A 20,177-nucleotide genomic window follows, 5' to 3' on the forward strand; every position below is an offset into this window, starting at 1 on the left:
GGTATTCTTTGTATCTCTAGTCACTAGCCCAATGTCTGGCAGGTAACATGCAATCAAGGAAGGAGGGAGGGAAGACGGATGGATGGGTGGCCGGACAAATGCATGAATGACTTCTCAGTAAAGGGACTAGAGACCTAATTCATGTGTTGGTGGGTGAATATTTCACACATGCTTGGGGTTAAAATAAAATGGGGCATTGAAAAGTATGCATCCTCAAAAAGGAAGGAAAACCACTACAACAAGGATAAAGCTTGAGGACATTATGCTAAGTGAAATAAGTCCGTCACAAAAGGACAAATACGGTATGATTCATTGTATATGAGGTCCCTAGGATAATCACTCTCATTGAGACAGAAAGCAGAATGGTGGTTGCCAGGGGCTGAGGGGAGAAAGGAATGGGGACTTATTGTTTCATGGGCACAGAGTTTGTTTTCCAAAATGAGAACAGTTCTGGAGATGGATAGTGATAATGGTAGCAAAATAATGTGACTGTACTTAAATGCCACTGAACTCTATACTTAAAAATGGTTAAAATAGTAAATTTATGTTCTGTACATTTTACCATAATTAAAATTATAGATAAATAGGTAGATAATTAGACAGATAAAACAGGACCACAAAGCAAAGAAGTCAGACCAAGTCAAAGTATACCTATAGTGCAATCCAAACATAGCCCTCAGTGCTGGAACACTCATCACTGCACATAGATGCTGCATGTTTCGTTCCAAGACTCTTCCCCTCTCAGCAAGGATATTACTTCCTCCAGGGAGCCTTCTTGGATACCCAAGTCCAGTCTTGGGGGGCCTGCCACATGCTCCCATAGTACCAGGACCTTGTACCAGAGCCCGTCAACAGGTCTATCCAGCCAGTGTCAAGCTCCGTGAAGGCTGCACCCTTATCTTGCTTAGATGCGTCCACAGGACCTGACTCAACAAATATCACCTTTAATAAGTACTGAGTCAATTAATTAACTGCTGAGAAAAGGAGAGGCTAGACTACTGCTCTGATTTTCAAAGTTTACACGCAGGGTTGTCTTAAGGAGTTGTTAACAAGGCAAGTTAATATGTCGGCCTTCCATATCCCTCGGATATAGAACCCACTGATATGGAGGGCTGACTGGACTAAGCCATTTTACATAAGGGACTTGAGCATCCACAGATTCTGGTATCTATGTGGGCTCCTGGAACCAACTCCTGCAGATACCAAAGGACGACTGTAACTCACAGAAAACCCAAAGATTTTCTAACTTGAAACCGAAAAAAAAAAACGGTGGGGGATCCAACCGCAGAAGATTGCCAGACAGGTTCCCACTGCCCCTCTACTTCCTCTATTAAACAGAGGGGATGTTCTTCGCGAACAGCTGATTTCCAGAATCTATACCCCTCCCCACCAAAGTTAGAGCTCCACGCCCACCTTCGGATACCCAGGCGGAGACCCAGGTGCCAGGCGCAGCACAGGGGCTTAAACACATCACCTCTTCAAATTCTCTTGAGGTCAAGGGAGTATTTTCCTCTTTGCAGGAACAAAAGTTTAAACTGCAGTTTGATCAATTTGTCAGGCACCTGTTCTTCGGGCTAAAATTAGAAAACATTCTTTAAAGGCTGGTAAATCTTTATCGATACTGAGGGGTCAGCTCAGAAGGCGGGGGCAGTAACTGCTGTTCTTTGCCTAGTCCATTCTTTAAGGCAGCTGGTACCTGTACTGAATTTCCTCTTGTACGTTTTTCTGCCATATAAATTACTTCATCACCCCTAAATCTGTTCTGCTGTATACACCTCCAAGTCTACTCTTGGTGCATGTTTTGCATAGGAGAACAAATTTTTGGATTTGCTACTGGGCAAAGTGTGTTTCCTTTCCCCCTCGTCCTCCAATTACCAGGCGAACTATAAGAGTGATGCTGAGAGGCAAGTGAGGCTCATCCACACTGGAACCCCACCATGCAGAGCATATAGGACCCAACTGAAGAGTACAAATGACTTCCAGCATGACTTGAGCTGACTTCAGGGCACATGCACACATTTGAGTTACAGCTCCAAACAGGTCATGCTGATATAACAAGGAAAGGTTATCAAGGTAAGAGATAGACCTGCCTGTGGGTTTCTGGAAACCCTCAATCAGTAAGCAAAGTCCTCACATGAACCTTAGGTTTTGTTCTTACCCATTCACAAAAAAAATCATAGGTAAAGGATATTTGAGGATCTAAAATAGAGGAGCAGGCACTCAGAGGACATTTTTATATGGAGCTCTTGATTACTACTTCTTTTTTTTTTTTGCTTAGTCTTCCATTTATTTAGTCAAACCATCCTTATTACAAAACATGTGAATTATGGAGACAGAGATGTATCAGCACACAATCTGACCCTTAACTTCTGCTGGGTAAGATAAGACAGAACAAGAGTATAACCTTTGGCAATTCTTTTTTTTCCAAGCCCAGGCATGGGTGGATTGTCCAACACTTAAATAGTTTTAAAGTCCCCTAAAATATTATTGACCACATCATATATATACATACATACATATATATATATATATATATATATATATATATATATATATATATATATATAGTTGGCCAAAATGTTCGTTTTGTTAGTGAATACGTTGTTCAATACAGTTCTTGGTGAAGATGAAAAGTGTGTCTATCTTTACTTAAAACCGAATGAACTTGTTTTTGGCCAACCCAATATATATACACACATGTTCTGACAGCATTTTTGCTTCTGAAGAGGCAGACTATTTCTCACAAAATAATAAAAAATGGTGTTTATAATTTTGTCCAACTGTTTTTAAAGGTTTTACAAAATCTTATAAGAAAATTATGGGTAAATTTTAAAAAGAAAATACATTCTCATGCATAACAACTCATTTAAAAGAGAAGCACCCTGCCAATGCAGGGGGCGCAGGTCCGATCCCTGGTCGGGGAACTGGGATCCCAGCAGGCCGCGTGGTGCAGCCAAAAGATTAAAAAACAAAAAAAATAAAATAAAAGAGAAGCAAAAGCTTCATTTGGCTGTCTATCTCAAAGAAACATTTCCTGCTTCCCTCCCCACCCCACTTTACGTATGATATTACTTTGTGAATGGGTAAGAATAAAAAAACCAAGGTTCCAGCTGGAGCCCATCACATTCCACATGACCATCAAATTTGATAAAAATTCTCTATTTAATTAATATGTTCAAGCACCATTCAATAAGCTTTGAGGATTATACCTTCATCTGAAACTTAGAATACAGTGAATTTTCATAGAGTTTTTTTAGTTTTAAGAACAACCATTGATAAATTCTATCTTCAAAGGAAGAAGTGATCATGTCTATCCCACTTTACAACTAGTTGAATTCAACAAAATATCTAGAATCCTAAATACAAATAATATTTTCAATTCCACATTCCTTCTTTAAATTGAGTTCATTTTTATTTTAAGATACATTGCTTCCATGCAAACCTGTGCTTCCTGAAAAGTTTGCTCTAGGTGGGGCAGTGGCACCAAAACAAACAAAAAAAAAAAGTCTAGGAAAAAAAAGTCTCTTTGGTCTTAATAGGCTGTAAACATGTTCACATATTCCGGTTTTGAACAGAAATAGTAAATGCGAGGAAGAAAAAGGATGCAGTTGGAATTTCAGGATATTACGTGTAGATTCATAGAAATCTGAAAGAACTTTGCCAGAGTAAAGAAATACCATAATCATATTAACATTTTAAAGGAAATTTTGTTCACAATTCACACATACTGATGCAGTGGTTGAGGGACTGCCTTATCCCCTTCTCTAGATGTCTAGATAAAGCATGGTCTACTATATGCTACTTCTGCAAGGCTGAGACACAGAAGTCGTAGGTATCTGGATTGCTCAAAATTTAGATGGCTGTCAGAAAAAACATACAAGCATTTGTTCAATTAGCCTTCAACAGGCATGTGGCCAACTCTGGGCCAGGCACTATGCTGGAGAGATAAAGATGAGTAATAAACACGGGCCCCACCCTCAAAGATCTCACAGTTCAGTGAGAGGCTGATACATCAGCTGACACCCAGAACAGTGCATAGCACGTCGTAGGCACTCAAAAAATATAAAGCAGGTTAGGAGCCAGGGAGGGCAGGCAAAGATCGGCCTGAGGAGCTGGAGTTTAGCAGGGAGCCTGACTCTTAACTTGGAGGGCTGGGCTGGAATGCACACTCCACCACTCTGCCGCTGTATGAGGGCAATGCATTTCACATTGCCACGCCTCAGTGTCCTCATGTGCTCTCTCCTAGGGTAGTGATGAGCTAACATACATGGAAATGTCTGGAATGGCAAATATGTTAACCCCATCTCTGCCCAATGGCTACCCCAGGTCTGGGGCAGGGACCAGAGTGGCAGAGAACCACTGTGGGAGGATAAGGTTTTTTTTGCTACTTCTTCTTCCTCTCCCTTTTCTAATCCTTCCTGCAAAACCCCCCTTTCCCCAATGCTGACTGAGCAAGACTCAGAGTGAATGAACCAAAAAGGAACTGGGAGGAAGGGAGTGTGAAAGAGAATCCTGGCTAACAATAAAGAAAAGAGAAGATGGCCATCCTTTGGAAGGGAAACCATCAGTAGTTCTACACTGGAAAAGGGAAAAATAAAAAAACAAAAACAAACAAAAAAACTCCTGAACCAGATACCTAAAACATTTCAACTTCTGCTGGTTAGACTACTTTTCTGGATAGCCTCGGATTCTTGCCAATTAGCTGTAGTTATTTTCTTCCCATCTCCCTGTTTGAACTTCCTTTACTAAATTAAAATAATTGCAGCACATTAACATTTAATCAACACAAAAGAAAGACTAAACCAAGCTCAAATATAATTTTAGAGCTTGCATTTTCTTTTTTTAAAAAAATGGGCGTTTGTGTATTTCTGTGTATCTAGTGGTGAATGCACATTTGTTTACATATACATGCACACATATATGTGCATTGTTTAAGTAGGCATGCATCTATATACAAATATAAACCAACCTTCTTGTAGTTGAGGCAAGTGTGACAGATACCAGCATCTGTATCTGTATCTACCATACCCGGGGGCAGCAGGAGAGGTAAGTTGAGTGTCTACTCCAGAATCCTGCAACCTCACCCTGCACCAAAAACTAAGGTCCCACGCAATGAAGAAGCCCTGAAGTTTCCAAGAAGACCAGGGCTGGAGGGCTGGAGGTGCTCGAACTCCCTGTGACTGGACCCAGCCCCTAAAGAACCTCTCCCTCTTCCTGGAAGAAAGCTTTCCTTTTAGTAAACAAGGGCCTTTGTCCCAACCAGGAGAGCTGAAACTGCTGGGGGTGGGAAGCAGGGGCTCCAGAGCTGCCTTCATGCCTGCAAAAGACCACAGCCACACCGGGGGAGCTGGAACCCTCAGGCTGCTGCCCCTTAACTCTCTTGAGGTTAAGAAATGCTGCCAAGTTCACTGTCATCCACCTCAGTAGGTCTTTACTTAGAAGCAGCTGTGTCCAGAGCCCAGCGCTCAGGGCTCACTTCTCACAGCACCATCTCGTGTGTTTCACAACCACCACAAAGGCAAGGGGGGTGGTATTACTCCTTTCACAGGTGAGGGGTCTGAGGTTCAGGAAAGCTGATGGGGCCAAAGGCAGACACCAAAGTGGGTAAATGGAGGAGCCACCAGGCCACCTTCACACCATGACGACTGGCCAAGGGAGAAGAATCTGAGCTCCTGGGTTCTGGTCTTAGTTCAGCCTCTCATCTAAGGTGTAATCAATGGCGAGTAGGTCTTAACTTTGTGAGCCTTAAGCTCAATGACTATAAAAAGAAAAAGAGGGAGTTCCCTGGTGGTCCAGTGGTTAGGACTCTGTCCTTCCACTGCAGGGGGGGCACAGGTTCGATCCCTGGTCAAGGAACTAAGATCCCACAAGCTGCGAGGTGTGGCAAAAAAGAAAAAAAAAAGGGGGTGGGGGGATAAATACATAAATAAAAAGAGGAAAAAGAAGCCAACTTTTGTTCTGTATCTCGTAGGACAGTCAGATAGGAACACTCTCTGTGATCATTACTCAACCCAATTCTCAAAGGCTGGGTGGGTGGTTTTCCTGTCATCAGCTCTCACAGCATACAACACGTCCCCTGCCATCGACGTCCTGCCATTCACCTACTGTGCCCTGAGGAATCCCTCCACTGCCTGCCTCCCTGGAAGGCATCAATGATCCTTCTCAACAATGAACTCAAGCAAAACAGGCAACCCTTGGGCAACACCAGAAGTCTCTGTACTTATCTTTACTACAACTGATGCTCAGTTTTTACGCTGTCCAACCCCACTGTAAGTTCCTCACCCAGAGACCCAGCCTTGACTTCTCTATATCTGTCATCACTATGATACTACCACTACCACCATGGCTTCAACCCTGGAGTTTAAGCAAATATCCACATGGCAACATTTTTCTGGGTATCCGCTAGGTCATGTAAAATAAAAATGGAAGTAGGGATTGGTTTTTTTAAGAAAAATAATATGGTATGGTCTTGGCCCCAAACAACTCACAATCCAGTGAGGAGGAATAACTGACTGCTGGGATTTGCTGAATCATGACACTGGAATTTGCCAGTGACTGGGAGTTGGAAGGGACAGTGACTCTGAAGGATAACAGAGTCCGCTCCTGATACTATCTCAAAGGATATGATGACCGGCTGACTTTAACAAGGTGGAAATTTAATAAGGATAAATGTCAACTTATGCACCTCGCTAAAAAAAAAAAAAAAAAAAAAAAACCCCGCGCACGCGCGCACACACACGCACGCACACACACACACTCACACACACACTCACTCACTCACTCACAAGTATAGGGTAGAGAAGATCACATGAGAAAGTCTTAAGGGACTGGGCTGCCCACGAGCTCAATGACTCAGTGTGATGAGGCACCTATAAAAGCTAATGCAGTATCAGGCTGCCCTGAGTAGACTGCTGCATTCACAGTAAGAAAAGTGAGATCTCAAATCTGGATTCCAGCAACCACGGGGGATGAATGGTCAAAAGTGAGCAAGTTTCAGAGCGCTGACAGGAGTGTGAAGCCACATCCTAATAGGAATGAGGATCACGAAGCTGGAGAATGAACAATTCACAGGGCCATGAGAGTCATTTTCAAACTAGTCTTGGGCTTTACCATTCCACTCGCAGGTATAGGTAACAGAGATACAGTTGACCTAAACCACAGAGGCACTGACATTAACCCAAAAGCAGGGGTTTAAAAAATGAGAGGGAGCAGGCAAAATGAAACAGAATTACCTATCTCATTATGAAATAATGTTACCAACTGCAATATCATACTGACATGAAAGTTATAAAAAGAAAATTCTATTTATAAGAAAAAGAAAATTACAAAATACTACAGACAAATACTACAGACAAATTTCATTTTGTAAAAACAACAACATATACACACATCGAAAACTGCACTGAAGGGGCTTCCCTGGTGGCGCAGTGGTTAACAATCCGCCTGCCAATGCAGGGGACACGGGTTCGAGCCCTGGTCCGGGAGGATCCCACTTGCCGCGGAGCAACTAACCCCGTGCGCCACAACTACTGAGCCTGCACTCTAGAGCCCGCGAACCACAACTACTGAGCCCACGTGCCACAGCTACTGAAGCCCGCACACCAAGAGCCTGTGCTCTAGGCACAAGAGAAGCCACCGCAAGGGGAAGCCTGCCCGCACACCACAATGAAGAGTAGACCACACTCGCCACGGCTAGAGAAAGCCCGCGTGCAGCAACAAAGACCCAATGCAGCCAAAAATAAATAAATAAAATAAACTTATAAAAAAAAAACTGCACTGAAAATGGTCTGGAAGACAACATGGTGTAAAGCTCATAACACTAATTACATATGAGTGGTGAAGTTACTGATAGTTTTAAATTCTCCTTTCTGCTTCTCTATATTTTGCTTCTCCAAAATTCTCAATGTTTCATAGTGGGCATATATTTGCAAACCTGGGAAGAAAAATTACTTTAGATTTTTCAAAAGAAAATATCTAAATGGACTAGCATATGAAAAGAGGAATTAGGCTTGTGCCTTCAGCAGGAAAGAGGGAACTGGGATTAGTGGGTAAAGATTCTAGGAGACCTTATCTGAGCTCAACATAAGAGAATGGCCTGTTAATGAAATAAACAGCCCTTTGTTGTAGTGAGCTCCCCATCAAAAGAGCTGTGCCTCTAGAATGCTTTGAGACTATTTGGGAATGTACTGTAGGAAAAGCCTCCATGGAGTACAGGGTTAGCTTCTCCTAAATCTGTGTATTCCAATTCCTTCAACACTGCTCAAGCCATCCCTGCTCCAGAATCCATAATACCTCTATTTTGCTCTCTATAAGTCCAAATCTTCAATCAAGCTTTTAGGATCTACTTCTCTGCTCTCTCATCGAATCAGAGCCAAATGGAGTACAGTTAAAAGAACATTCAACTGGGAATCAAAAGGTTCAGATCCCAGCAGTACCACCAGAAAGAATACAGCCTTGGACAAGTCACAATCTCTAGTAGCCTCAGTTTCCACATCTGTAAAATGGCAGTAAAATGTATACAACCTCACAAGGTTCCGCTGACATTTCAAGACAAAGCCTGTGAGACTGCTTTATAAACAATGAGGTGCTATACAAGCAAAAGACGATACATTCCTGTTGTGAAAGCATTCAAGCAGAAGTTGGATGGGCAATAACAGGGATCTTATTCCACTGAAGTAGAAAACTTTAATTCCAAGATCATATGATTCTACATTGTGGCTCAACCACCACCTCCATGAAGAGGTCCTTTACTCCTTCAGCTTTCTTCTGACCACTTCTCATGCCACAGAATATAACAATGATTGTTTTTTCTCTAGCTTCTAAGGATGAGTCTTGATTTTTCACTATAACTGCATTTTCTTGAGACAAGGACCAAGACCTCCACCTTTATCCACAATCCCTAGTGCTGCTAGGCACTCACAAAAGACTCATTGATGATTTGACTGAACCTTAATAGAACCCCTACTTAAAGTACAGCCTATGGACTGGCACTATTGGCATCATCTGGAAACGTGTTAAAATGCAGATTTTTGGGCCAAGTCCCAGCTCCACTAAATCAGAACCTGCATTTTAATAAGATCCTCGAATGAATCCTATGCTAACAAAGTGAGGCTGCTGGTGGTCTACAGACTACCCTCAAGAAGCAAGGACCAGGGGCACGCTCATCCAACAAGATCTCCAAAGCCCAGAAAAGCATCTCATTTGTTCACTCACTCATTTATTCAGTCATTCACTCACTCAACAACCATATATTAAGTTCCTATACCATGCCAGGCACTTTTCTAGGTGCCAAGTCCTGTTCTAGCCAGGTGTGACTGAACAGTAAGGATTCTCTAATACTAGAGAGAATGGCCCAATCCAGCTGCCTGCCCACAAAATCCAGCTAAAAGCAATTTAAGTGCCTCTGAATTCCAGCTCCTCCAACCCTAGCCCAGCACCTCAAATGCTTTGCAGGTGTCAGGGCTGCTATCTCTTCACAAACCACCAAGGACCCATCCACACCATAGCCACCGCCCAATGGTTTGGGCACAGCCCCTTTATATTTCTGCAGGTGCTACATTCCAAAAATATTTCTTCTTATAAAGCATGGCAGGAATTCTACACTGAGGGGAGAAGAGAGGTTCAAGAGGGGCCTTATTTTTCCCAGGGGAGAGAAGAGACTAAAACCTCTCATAGAGAGGTTTACATTTTCAAAATGTATTTATTTTATCAACCACATGCTCGCAAGTCAAACATCCCCTCAAAGACATCTTGCAGACAGAGATATTCTGGGAACATACTGGAGGCAGCTTATTTATCTGCAACTATTATAAGACTAGCCCGAAGGGATGAGTATCAGATGCTCTCTCCCGCTGAAATGACTGTCTGCCTGCCTGCCATCCTATGCCAGGTCACAGCTACTTCATGCCCCCAAACACCCCCTGCTTGGCCCTGCCAAACTGCCTCTACCCCACCGGTCCTGTGACAGCCTTCCAATTAGCCCAGGTCACTCCTGATGGGAAGGGCTATCAGTTTGCTCCACGTGTTCTGCAGCATCTTTGCTCCTTGCGGTCTGTAAACCGACAATGGAAAGTGTAACTAATATACAAACGTAACATTAATATCGAACACTGCCACAGTGCTGGAAACCCCTGCGGGCTGGGGGCTGGTAAGATCCCAAGCAAACTCAGCTCTTGGGTTTCACTGTCTGAAAGGGAGTTATAAGAAAGTATACTCCAGCCAGCTACAACTGTCTCTTAGCTCTCTCCTTCGCTATCTTTAATCAAGTTATCCTTTGGGCCACAAGATCTAGCAGTTAGGAACGCTTTCGTATCTCCTGCAGTCCTCTCTACCTTGGCCTGTTAACTGTCTCCTTCCCCCCAATGAGCAACTTGGGATCGGGGTAGTTTTCTGTTCAGTGCAGCATCTCTGGAGCCCAGCAGATACCTGACACATCCAGGTCTTCAGTAAATACTGACAGAATGACAATTCGTTCATCAAGCATTTAATGAGTGCCGAGTTTTAGGATTAAAAATACTAAATACCCAAAGATAAAAAAGTAGTAAAGAAATGGTTAGCCCTTGTTGGCCTTTGGAGACTAAACAAAACAAGGAACAAGGACTATGAAAGCCTGGACGCAAACTCCGATGTGAGGGGTGAGGGAATTCCTGGAGCAGAGCAAGCCAAGTGCAACAGAAATCGAATTTTCTTATCCACAATCCACCCCCAGTCTGTAATTCATTGTGTGCTGAATGCATTTCCCACACACCAGCCTCTCATTCTGCAATTGGCCAAATTTCTCATCTGTCTTTAAAAATATCGGTATATACTGCATGGCATATCCTGTCTTCACCCTAAACTGTTTTATTACAAGGAGAGCCACCCCTCATAAAGGGGTGGACTTCTCATAGGCATTCTGATTTCATTCTTAGCCCCAGCTATAAGACTGTTAGTGCCCTGTTAGGAGGGCAGAGAGGTGCAGTGATGCGCAGGCCTGCCATAGGCTGTGCCCCTGGGACCCGACTCACACCTCTTCACTCGAAATCCCGTGCTCTCATCACCTACCCGCTTCCTCTCCCAGGCCTCGCTCTCCACCTAGCATCGCCACGTAACAGAAACGCAACACGAGCCACACATGTCATCGCACATTTCCTAGTAGCCTCATTAAAAGAGGAAAAAAGACGAGGTGAGAGAGTGGCATGGACATATATACACTACCAAGCGTAAAGTGGACAGCTAGTGGGAAGCAGCCGAGTAGCACAGGGAGATCAGCTAGGTGGTTTGTGACCGCCTAGAGGGGTGGGATAGGGAGGGTGGGAGGGAGGAAGCCACAGGAGGGAAGAGATATGGGAACATGTGTATATGTGTAACTGATTCACTTTGTTATAAAGCAGAAACTTACACACCATTGTAAAGCAATTATACTACAATAAAGATGTTTAAAAAAAAGAGGAAAAAGAAACACGTGTTAATTGATTCTAATAACATCTACTAACCCAACAACCCAAATATTATTTCTACCTGTAATCAATATAAAAATAGCTGCCAATGAGGTTTTTTTGGTTTGTTTGTTTGTTTTTTGCGGTACGCGGTCCTCTCACTGTTGTGGCCTCTCCCGTTGCAGAGCACAGGCTCCGGGCGCACAGGCCCAGCGGCCATGGCTCACAGGCCTAGCCGCTCTGTGGCATGTGGGATCCTCCCAGACTGGGACACGAACCCGCGCCCCCTGCATCGGCAGGCGGACCCTCAACCACTGCACCACCAGGGAAGCCCCTCGTACTAAGTCTTTGAAGTCCAGTGGCCACTGCACACTGATGGAGCATCTCAGTTGAGGAGTCTCCTTCTGAGCGCTGAACCGCACATGTGGCTGGTGGCTACGTACTGCACGGCACGGACCTGGAGCGAGTACTTCTTACACGTGCTTGAATCTCACAGAGCCTAACACCTGTTGTTTCCAAGCACATAAAGCCTTTTCAGTGGCACCGACCTCTGCTGTATTTGAGTTTGGGATGGGCCCAATTGTCAGTCGACATAGGTTCTCCATGTTTCAATGACTTTCAGGTCCATCCTTCAAGTCTCACCGTAGGCACCACTCCTTTAAGGAAGCCCCCACTGACCATCCCCCCAACAGAGCCCTCCCACTTCAGACACCACAGCCCTAACCCCACACTGTGAGTGCCTGCCCAGCTGTGTTACCCACTATTGTACGTCCCTTGAAACAGGACTCTGTTTCATTCATAGCCCAAGCTTTATCTCCCAGCCCAGCACAGCCTCAATAAACATTTACCAGACGCACGGATGGATGGTGGGATAAATGAATGAAATTCCTCCTAACACAAAATCTCCCGCTCTCTAGGCCATAGTTTCCTCGTCTGTAAAATCTCCATGGCTCCTTCCAGCTCTGAAAGTCAAGAAGGCCACGCAGTGACTTGCGTTGCTTACGCCCGGGTCACAGCACCGACTGGGGCGCTTATACTGAGCCCACATTGCACAGCCAGCTTGACCAGCCATCTGACATAGGAAGGAACATTTAGATTGCACTTGAGAGGTTACTTCTCTAGACCAGTGCAAAATGGGGCAAAACAGACTGTTTTCAGGTCTTCAGAAAGTATCCTATGAACCTTCTTCTATTCCACAGAACTATAGAAATGCCTATATTCTCCCATGTAATTCTTGAATAGCTTCCCTGGCCAATAATTTATATACTTCTTATACAGAAAATGTTTAATTTTATCCTTAATGAATGGATGTCATTAAAAGATCACAAGATCAGGTTTTAGACTCCAAAGTCCTGGTTTTCATCACAACTGCCTTTTTACCAGCTAGTTCCTTGGTCATCAACGTGTTATTTAACCTCTCTGTACTTCAATGTCCTTATCCATAAAACAGGGATAACAATATAACCAACTCACAGAGTTGTTGTAATGCCAGAATGCCTTATATACCATACAGAGCCAAGCAAATGTAAGCTGCTATAGAAACTACTTCTTCCGAAGCATGTCAAAGTGGGGTGACAGAGCAGTTCACAACTAACACAGCCATGGCCAAGGCCCAGGCCTGGGGAACTCAGAGAAAGGCCGGAAGGAACCCAGTGCACTCCACTCCCGGGCTAACGTTGTACAGGCCCAGAATTCACAGCCTCACAAAGCCAAGCCCCCAAGGTGCTGCCTGGATAGGAAGCAGCCCAGAGGGCAGGCTCCCCCAGGTAAACCAGGCATGCATCTGCCCGGCGCCACTGGGAGGTGGCCATGGAGGAAGGCTGCCTATCGGACAAAGGAGCCAGCCTTTCGAGGTTGGGCAGGGAGTTTCTGTCTCAGAAAGGCAGAGCCGCCACTGAGCAAGGGGTCCTGCCCTCAGTCAGGCCAAGCCAAGGAGCTGGAGAAATAGCTTCACCTGCCTTTTCTTTCTTTCTTTCTCCTGCAGTGTTTCAAGGACACCTGAACTTTCCCAAACCAGTTCTGCCCATTTCAAACAGGAACTAGGTTTGCATCTACGTGTGTGTGTACACGCATTTTATCATTTCAGAAGAAAGCACTTTGCAGTCCGAGAATGAGTCATCAGTAATCCTTGTCAATTTGCCAGCAGCCTGCCCCTCTTCATTACAAACAGAAAGATAAAAGCTTTTGCACTACATTAGCTGGCATACGCCTCCACAGACAGTACAAATAAATTAATTGTGCCTCATCTCAAACAGCCCGGGAGGTGTGCAGGAGGGGAAAATGCGCTCCGTCTTGTTTCATTAACGAATTAAACTGCAATAGAGCCATGACCACTCTCTTATGTACAGACGCCTGGCTATTCGGCCAACATGAGACTGTCGCCCACTTGGGGCAGCACTACCCAACGAAGGCGTCCACGTGCCAAGAAACTGTGTCTCCTGCCCAAGGGAGTGCGTGTCCTTCAGCGCTTTCGTGGTCCTTGTGGGGTGGGGGGGAAGTGACAACCACAGGGGCCACTGTAAGGGCACCTGGGGGACAAGAGTCACCCCTCTCATGCTGGGCGCTGCGCAAGAGGGAGGCGTTTCCATCATTTACCCCAGGCAAATAAGCAAACCAGTTCTGCGGCCCTGGTATGCACGGCAGAGTGAAAGAGTCTGTCATCAAGCAAACTCTGTCATGCTGAGGAGGGCAAGCATTCCAGAACAAAGCTATTCAAGACCGACTTGAAAAACAAGTCAGACTCCCCCTTCACCACAAGCTAAGATTACACCCTCAAACACACCTTTCTACGATTCTGAGACATTTGCTTTTGCAGTGCAGTTAAAGGCAATTTGCTACAATGCTGTGATTTTCTTTAACCTGGTTGCGTACTACATAATTTAGGCAACCTGCATTTTATAAGTTGAAGGAGCATGACTGAAAAGCTGATCCTTTCATGTTTTATCTCCAAAGAGACAAAAACAGTATTTACAGGGAAGGAGGGGGACAGGAAATGGGGGAATGACAGTGGAAGGAAAGAACAAAGCGGACTCCAAGGAGAAGAGGAAGAGCCCCTCTCCTCTCCAAGTATCACCCTATTAACCGGTGACCTGCAAGGATGTTAAGATCACAAACAGCTAATCCAACCGTAAAATATGTCCAAAGTATTTATTATACTGATGGGCTCTGGGTTTGGGTACTGGTAGTTTGGTTTGTTTTTTTTTAACTGTAAAATCCAAGAATCTAAAAAATTCTGAGCAGAAAACCTGACCTCACATGGCTAGGTCCTGCCTATAACAAAAGCAAAAAAATTAAACCCAAAAAAGACAATAATAAAGCCATATTCAACCTTATCATAATAGAAAAAATACCAAGTAAACAATGAGGCACCATTGAGCCAAATCTTTGTAAAAATGACCATTTATCTAATGCAGGCCAAATGCTGAAACTGGTACCTTACCCCATTGCTGGTGGCATGGTAAACTGACACCAGTTTTATGGAAAGCAGTTTAGCAATCCATCCAGAGCACCCCCAAAAAATGTTTGTGCCCTTTAACCCAGAAATCATGCTCTTGGGAATTCACCCCAAGGAACTAATCTACAATAGGATGAAGCCATATCTCCAAGTATTATTTATAATAGCACAAAACTGTAGGGGAAAAAAATCTAAATGTACAATAATAGATGAATGGTTAAATAAATTCAGCCTGTGGGATGACAGATTGTAAGACCATTAAAAATCATCTTGAAGACTCTGTAACCATTTGGAAAACATTTGCTTAAGGTTTACTGAAAAGAGCAGAATACAAAATTGAGTCTACATATGATTACAGCCATACAGAAATATGTCTGCATACAGACAAGGGCTAAAAGGAAAAATGAAAACAGTTGTATTAGAATAGCACGCTTGTGGGTGAACTATTTTTCTTTTGTTTCATTTCCTTTATTGTGGTTAGAGCATTTCATCTTGTGAAATAAAGAGAAATCACGGGGTGTATATGCAGCAGCTCAACTCACATTCAAAGGATGAATCAGGAATCTGAGAAACCAATACGCTAATTCAGGGCATGTGCAATACCTAGCACGAGTCTCTATCCTATGCTTTGCATGGGTCCCTCCAATCACATCTCTCAGCCAGTGAGGCAGGCTGATGAGCAATCGGATGCTCAGAGAAGCAGAACGACCTACCCAAGTCTGTATGAGGCTACAAATGACAGAGACAGGACGAGACTTCACATCAATTCTGCTCCAAAGCCCCAGCCCATCCTGTCTACTTTTGCCACTACTTCCAAGATCCCTTCCGTCTCTGGGAAATAGTTTTCCCTCCTTAATAAAATGAAGAGATTGAACTTTCTTCCAGCACTGTGTGGATCCATCCACATGTGGTTCATAGACCACCTGCAGCCAACTCACCTGTGCGTCAGGTTAAAGCTCAGACAGTTGGCCCCAAACCAGACCTGTTGAATCAGAGTACAGACAATCCCAGACTTAAGGATGGTTCAACTTAAGGAGTTTTCAAATTTGCAAGGTTTGAATGTAATACCCATTCACTAAAAACCGTACTTCGCATTTTAAATTTTGATCTTTTCCTAGGTTAGTGATAAGTGGTACCACACTATCTCATGATGCTGGACAGCGATCACAAGGGGAAACAACCGATACACTCACAACCATTCTGCACCCATACAACCCGTCTTTCACTTTCAGTACATTATTCAATCAATTACATGAGATGTTCAACACTTATTATAAAAGAGGCTTTATGTTAGATGATTTTACCCAACTTTAGGCTAAGGTAAGTGTTCTGAGCACATCTAAGATAGGCTAGGCTAAGCTTCAAATGCATTTTGACTTACAATATTGTCAATTTAGGATGGGTTTTATTGGGGCATAAAGTCATCCTAAGTGGAGGAAGATCTGTATTATAGAACTTTCTCTATTTTACATGGCAGACGTAGTCTGATTTTTTTTTTAAAGCCAACATATTTCACATTTACAATTAAAGAATGTAAAAGTTAAGGAATATCGGGATGTAACCCCATCAAGGAAGATCTGTATCTGGGAGTGTAGCACCTGAATCTGAATTTAGCCAGCTACCCAGGCAATTCTTATGCACAAGAATATTTGAGAACCGCTAGTTAAGAACCATGCAAACATCTGCCAAATCCAAACACCCAAACTCATATGTCCATCTCCCCACACACAAGAAAGTCCCCTGGATTGGGGAGGGGGGTGGGGGTTAGAAGCTTGTACTTGTTCAAATGAGTATTTAACCTCAAAGAGTTAAAATGTTTAAGACGGAAAAACACAAGAGAGTGATCTGTATTCCTCAGACACTTCTTTTTCTGGTGAAATAATTCCTGGGCTCCCAGACATGATCCAATTTCACATGTCCATGTTTAGCATAGTGCTGGGAACATAACTGGTGTTCAAAACGCTTACAGAAAAAAAGGGAATGAATGACTGCTTGAGCTGGTAGTGTGGCAGTATCTTCCAACCAACTACACTTAGTGTTTATTTTGTTTGCTTGCTTGTCTGCCCGCAGCCCTGGGAAAGGCCCATGACGTGGGGGTGGGCTGTAGAGCATCCCTCCTGTCCTGCACAGTGGCACTGTGTCCCCAGACGCTATAACAGGGCCCAGAATGCTGTGCATTTGTGAACAGTGGTTGAGTGAATGAACAACAGGCACCAGCAAGAGCCAGAAAAAATATGAGCGCTCCTGGATCCAGTCATCTCATCAATAAACGGACACTGTTCCTACAGGAGAAGGGAATGGGGAACTTCTTTACCAAGTGCACACCATGCCCTGGGCTGCATACTCCCACACTCACCTGTCCTCAAGGAAACCACAATGACATCAAGTAGACTAGCAACTAGGTCTAAATGGTCTGTCCAAAGACCCAGGCAGTAAGTAAGAGACTCTGGACTCAAAACCACATTCTCTGCAGTCTTAACTAAATACAGCGTAGTCAAACAAGAAAAATAAGAAAATTAAAAAATATATAAGTCTAAAAGAACATCCCATAGAGGATCCATTGTCCAAAGGAAACCCACTGTATACACATGTTCAAAGATTTGGAGTTAACTTAAGGAGGCTTCCAAGAGGAGGCACTGGGGCCAACCTTACACAAGCTGTGGACAGGGAGTCACCCTTGCTAGGAACTGTCCCTTTAGCCTGTGGACGCTGTGAGAGAGCCTCAGCTGCTCACCTAGGGAGCCATCTCTCTCCTTGAAAGCAGTAAGTAATGGCAGCACTGATGCTGCCCCCAAATTACCATCTGCTGCAAACACTTTAGAATCCAATGGACTTTACACCCAGACCATGTGCAGGGTTCTATTGGCTATAATTATTGAGCACCCACGGGAGCACTTCCCAATGTAATGAAGAGTTGAGATCAATTATGAAATCAAACTGGCCTGGATTCAAATCCTGCATTCACCATTTGCTGAATGCGAGACCTTCATCTCCCGAGACTCGGTTTCCTCATCTATAAAGGGAGATAATAATAATGCTCACCTCAGAGAGCTGTTTTGAGAGTTAAGCAAAACAATGCCCTTAAAGGACTTACCACAGGACTGGCATGCAATAAAGTTGCAGTAAATGGTACCTACTACAACAGTCACCACAAGCATTGTAAAATCTGAACACCTGACGTTTCTCCAATTCACAAACACACACACTACCTATGTGTCCTGCATTTTCTACTGATTTTTTCCTGTTCCCCATAAAAAAGCTTCATGTATTAACACAGGACATATACCTGTTATTTTTAATAGGCATGGAATAAGTGCCTATTCCTCTCCCCAGAGATCTAACTTTTTAATGATTTCCACATTAGATTTAACATTAAATGCAAATTGATCCATAAAGTCATCTAATTAGAAATTAAACATGCCATAGACATTATCCACGATTTAATTAGAAGAGCAACACGATATGATGAGAAATGCCCCTCCCTAGGAGGAGAAGCTGGGAACGGAGCTCCACCTCGACCAATTACTGGCTGGGATCTGGAAGGTCACCTAGCCTTTCTGGGACCCCGCAAAATGTACAAGTTAGATTTCAAACATCCTTCCCAAAGAAAAGAAATCTACAATTCAAATCACTTCAGTAACTATTTATGAAGCAATAGGCTCTGGGGATTCAAAGACTCATTCATGCTTTAAGGACATGGCAGATTAGGGAATCTACAGCCTGTTCCATCCACCAACACACCCTGGCTTGTGAAGTGGAAGGGTTCGAATTTTCATTATGGGCAATGCTACTGGGCAAATGTTCCTCCCGCCCTGCCTTCCCCTCTTTTGGGAGGCCATGCCCCCAGTGTTTATTTCCCAAAGCATAATTTTCAAGTCTCAGGGCTCAAAGCTCAAGGCTGGTGTATCTGGTCAAGCTCTTTGCTGTTTAAATCATTACCCCTACCCCACCTCCAACCAAGGGCTTCTCCCAGATCAAATTCTGAAAAGGCTGCCAAGATCTTCCTCAGCACTGCTTGTCCTTTTCAGTGCAAAACGATGCTTGTCCCTAGCCTGGCCTTTTGACCAAAAAAGTGGAAGGGGAGGAGAGGAAGAGACGGAGATGTGCTGAGAAGCCCTCTGGAATCAGGCACGCAGCACACAGTCTCAGAGGTTGAGCGATGCCCCGCGTGGCCAGGGACTGTGCAGCGGCTCAGCAAGGCGTGAGGCTGACTCACAGGCAGCATCTCCCTCTCAGGTATTGGGGAGCCTATGGGTCAGTATCCTACCCTCATTCACATGAGTGATGTGGGGGGGGCCCTCTCCTTCCCTCTCTCACTCTGGGACAAGGACATGCCTCCATAGCATGCTACAGCATGCCACCGCAGTCCCTCACCCACCCCCAGGCACCTTCTATCACCTCCTCAAACTGCTCTCATTCTACTGTTTGGGGTGAGCAAACAGGGGCTGCTGCCCCTGCAGAGATCCTGAGGAGGGGTCTCAGGGTAACCCAGACCAGGACAGTGGGCCCTTTCCTGATTCCTGGAAATGTCACTGTCTAAGACATAGCCTCCCAAGCTCTGGCAATCCCAGAAAGCAACCACAATTCAACAGTGGTTGCTCAAGACTCTTGGACGCCCCCCCAAGAACACCCCAGAGCAAAGTCTTCCAACTCTTAAAAGTTACAGAACTGCCCTTAATTGAATATGATGATACATGTAAAGCATATGGAAGTAAAATTTATACTACTCAGCCCAAATCAGGGTAGAGGAAGATACTTAAGGTAACATTAGGATGGAGGTTATTGGCACTTGATGGAATTTCTCCTTTAAAAAAAAAAAAGCCTGGATCACACTAAAATGAATGAGAAAAGTTAGATCTGACTACAGACTAGCCCTGCACTCTGCTTGAGAACCCTACAAGGATAAAACAAGAATGTAATTTAGTGAAGAGAAAAGGAAAGGAAGGAACTGGATTCAGAAATGCCCTTAACACAAAATCAAAATGTTATTCTCACACAACTTCAAACTTGAATTATGTCAATAATTCCACCAAAAATAAAAAGTGGGAGATATCAAAATCCTTACAGAAGAACCACATCATTCTATAAACATGATTTCAAAGCCCCTGTCCCACAAGGGCTGGGGGTGTGGGGAGCTGCAGGGAGGCCAAGGGGATGCAGGAGCATAGTGAGGAAGATGATGGTAAGAGCAATGATGCCTTCCCTCTGAAGAGGAACTTTGCAGCTTACAAAGCCCTTCCACTTTCGTTATCTTCTCTGATGCCCCCAAGGCATTCCTGTGAGGGCTGCTGGGGATGCCCGCTTAC

The 20,177-nt window shown here is 44.1% G+C and overlaps 1 protein-coding gene across 13 annotated transcripts in view; it reads right to left on the reverse strand.

Annotated features, from left to right (window-relative positions):
* Positions 1 to 20,177, reverse strand: part of TEAD1 (TEA domain transcription factor 1) — a 263,630-nt gene that overhangs the window by 199,881 nt on the left and 43,572 nt on the right. Inside the window, exon 1 of one of the 13 annotated variants that reach the window (XM_089915148.1) lies at positions 652 to 20,171. The exons of the other annotated variants lie outside the window; for them this stretch is intronic. The gene's annotated coding sequence lies outside the window, so the exon portion shown is untranslated. Of the gene's footprint in view, positions 1 to 651; positions 20,172 to 20,177 lie in introns of those variants that run through there. 13 annotated transcript variants of the gene reach the window in all.

The sequence above is a fragment of the Delphinapterus leucas genome, chromosome 7, assembly GCF_059928025.1.
Source record: "Delphinapterus leucas isolate spDelLeu-1000000601 "Yukka" chromosome 7, BTC_Dleu_Yukka2, whole genome shotgun sequence".
Classification (NCBI taxonomy): domain Eukaryota; kingdom Metazoa; phylum Chordata; class Mammalia; order Artiodactyla; family Monodontidae; genus Delphinapterus; species Delphinapterus leucas.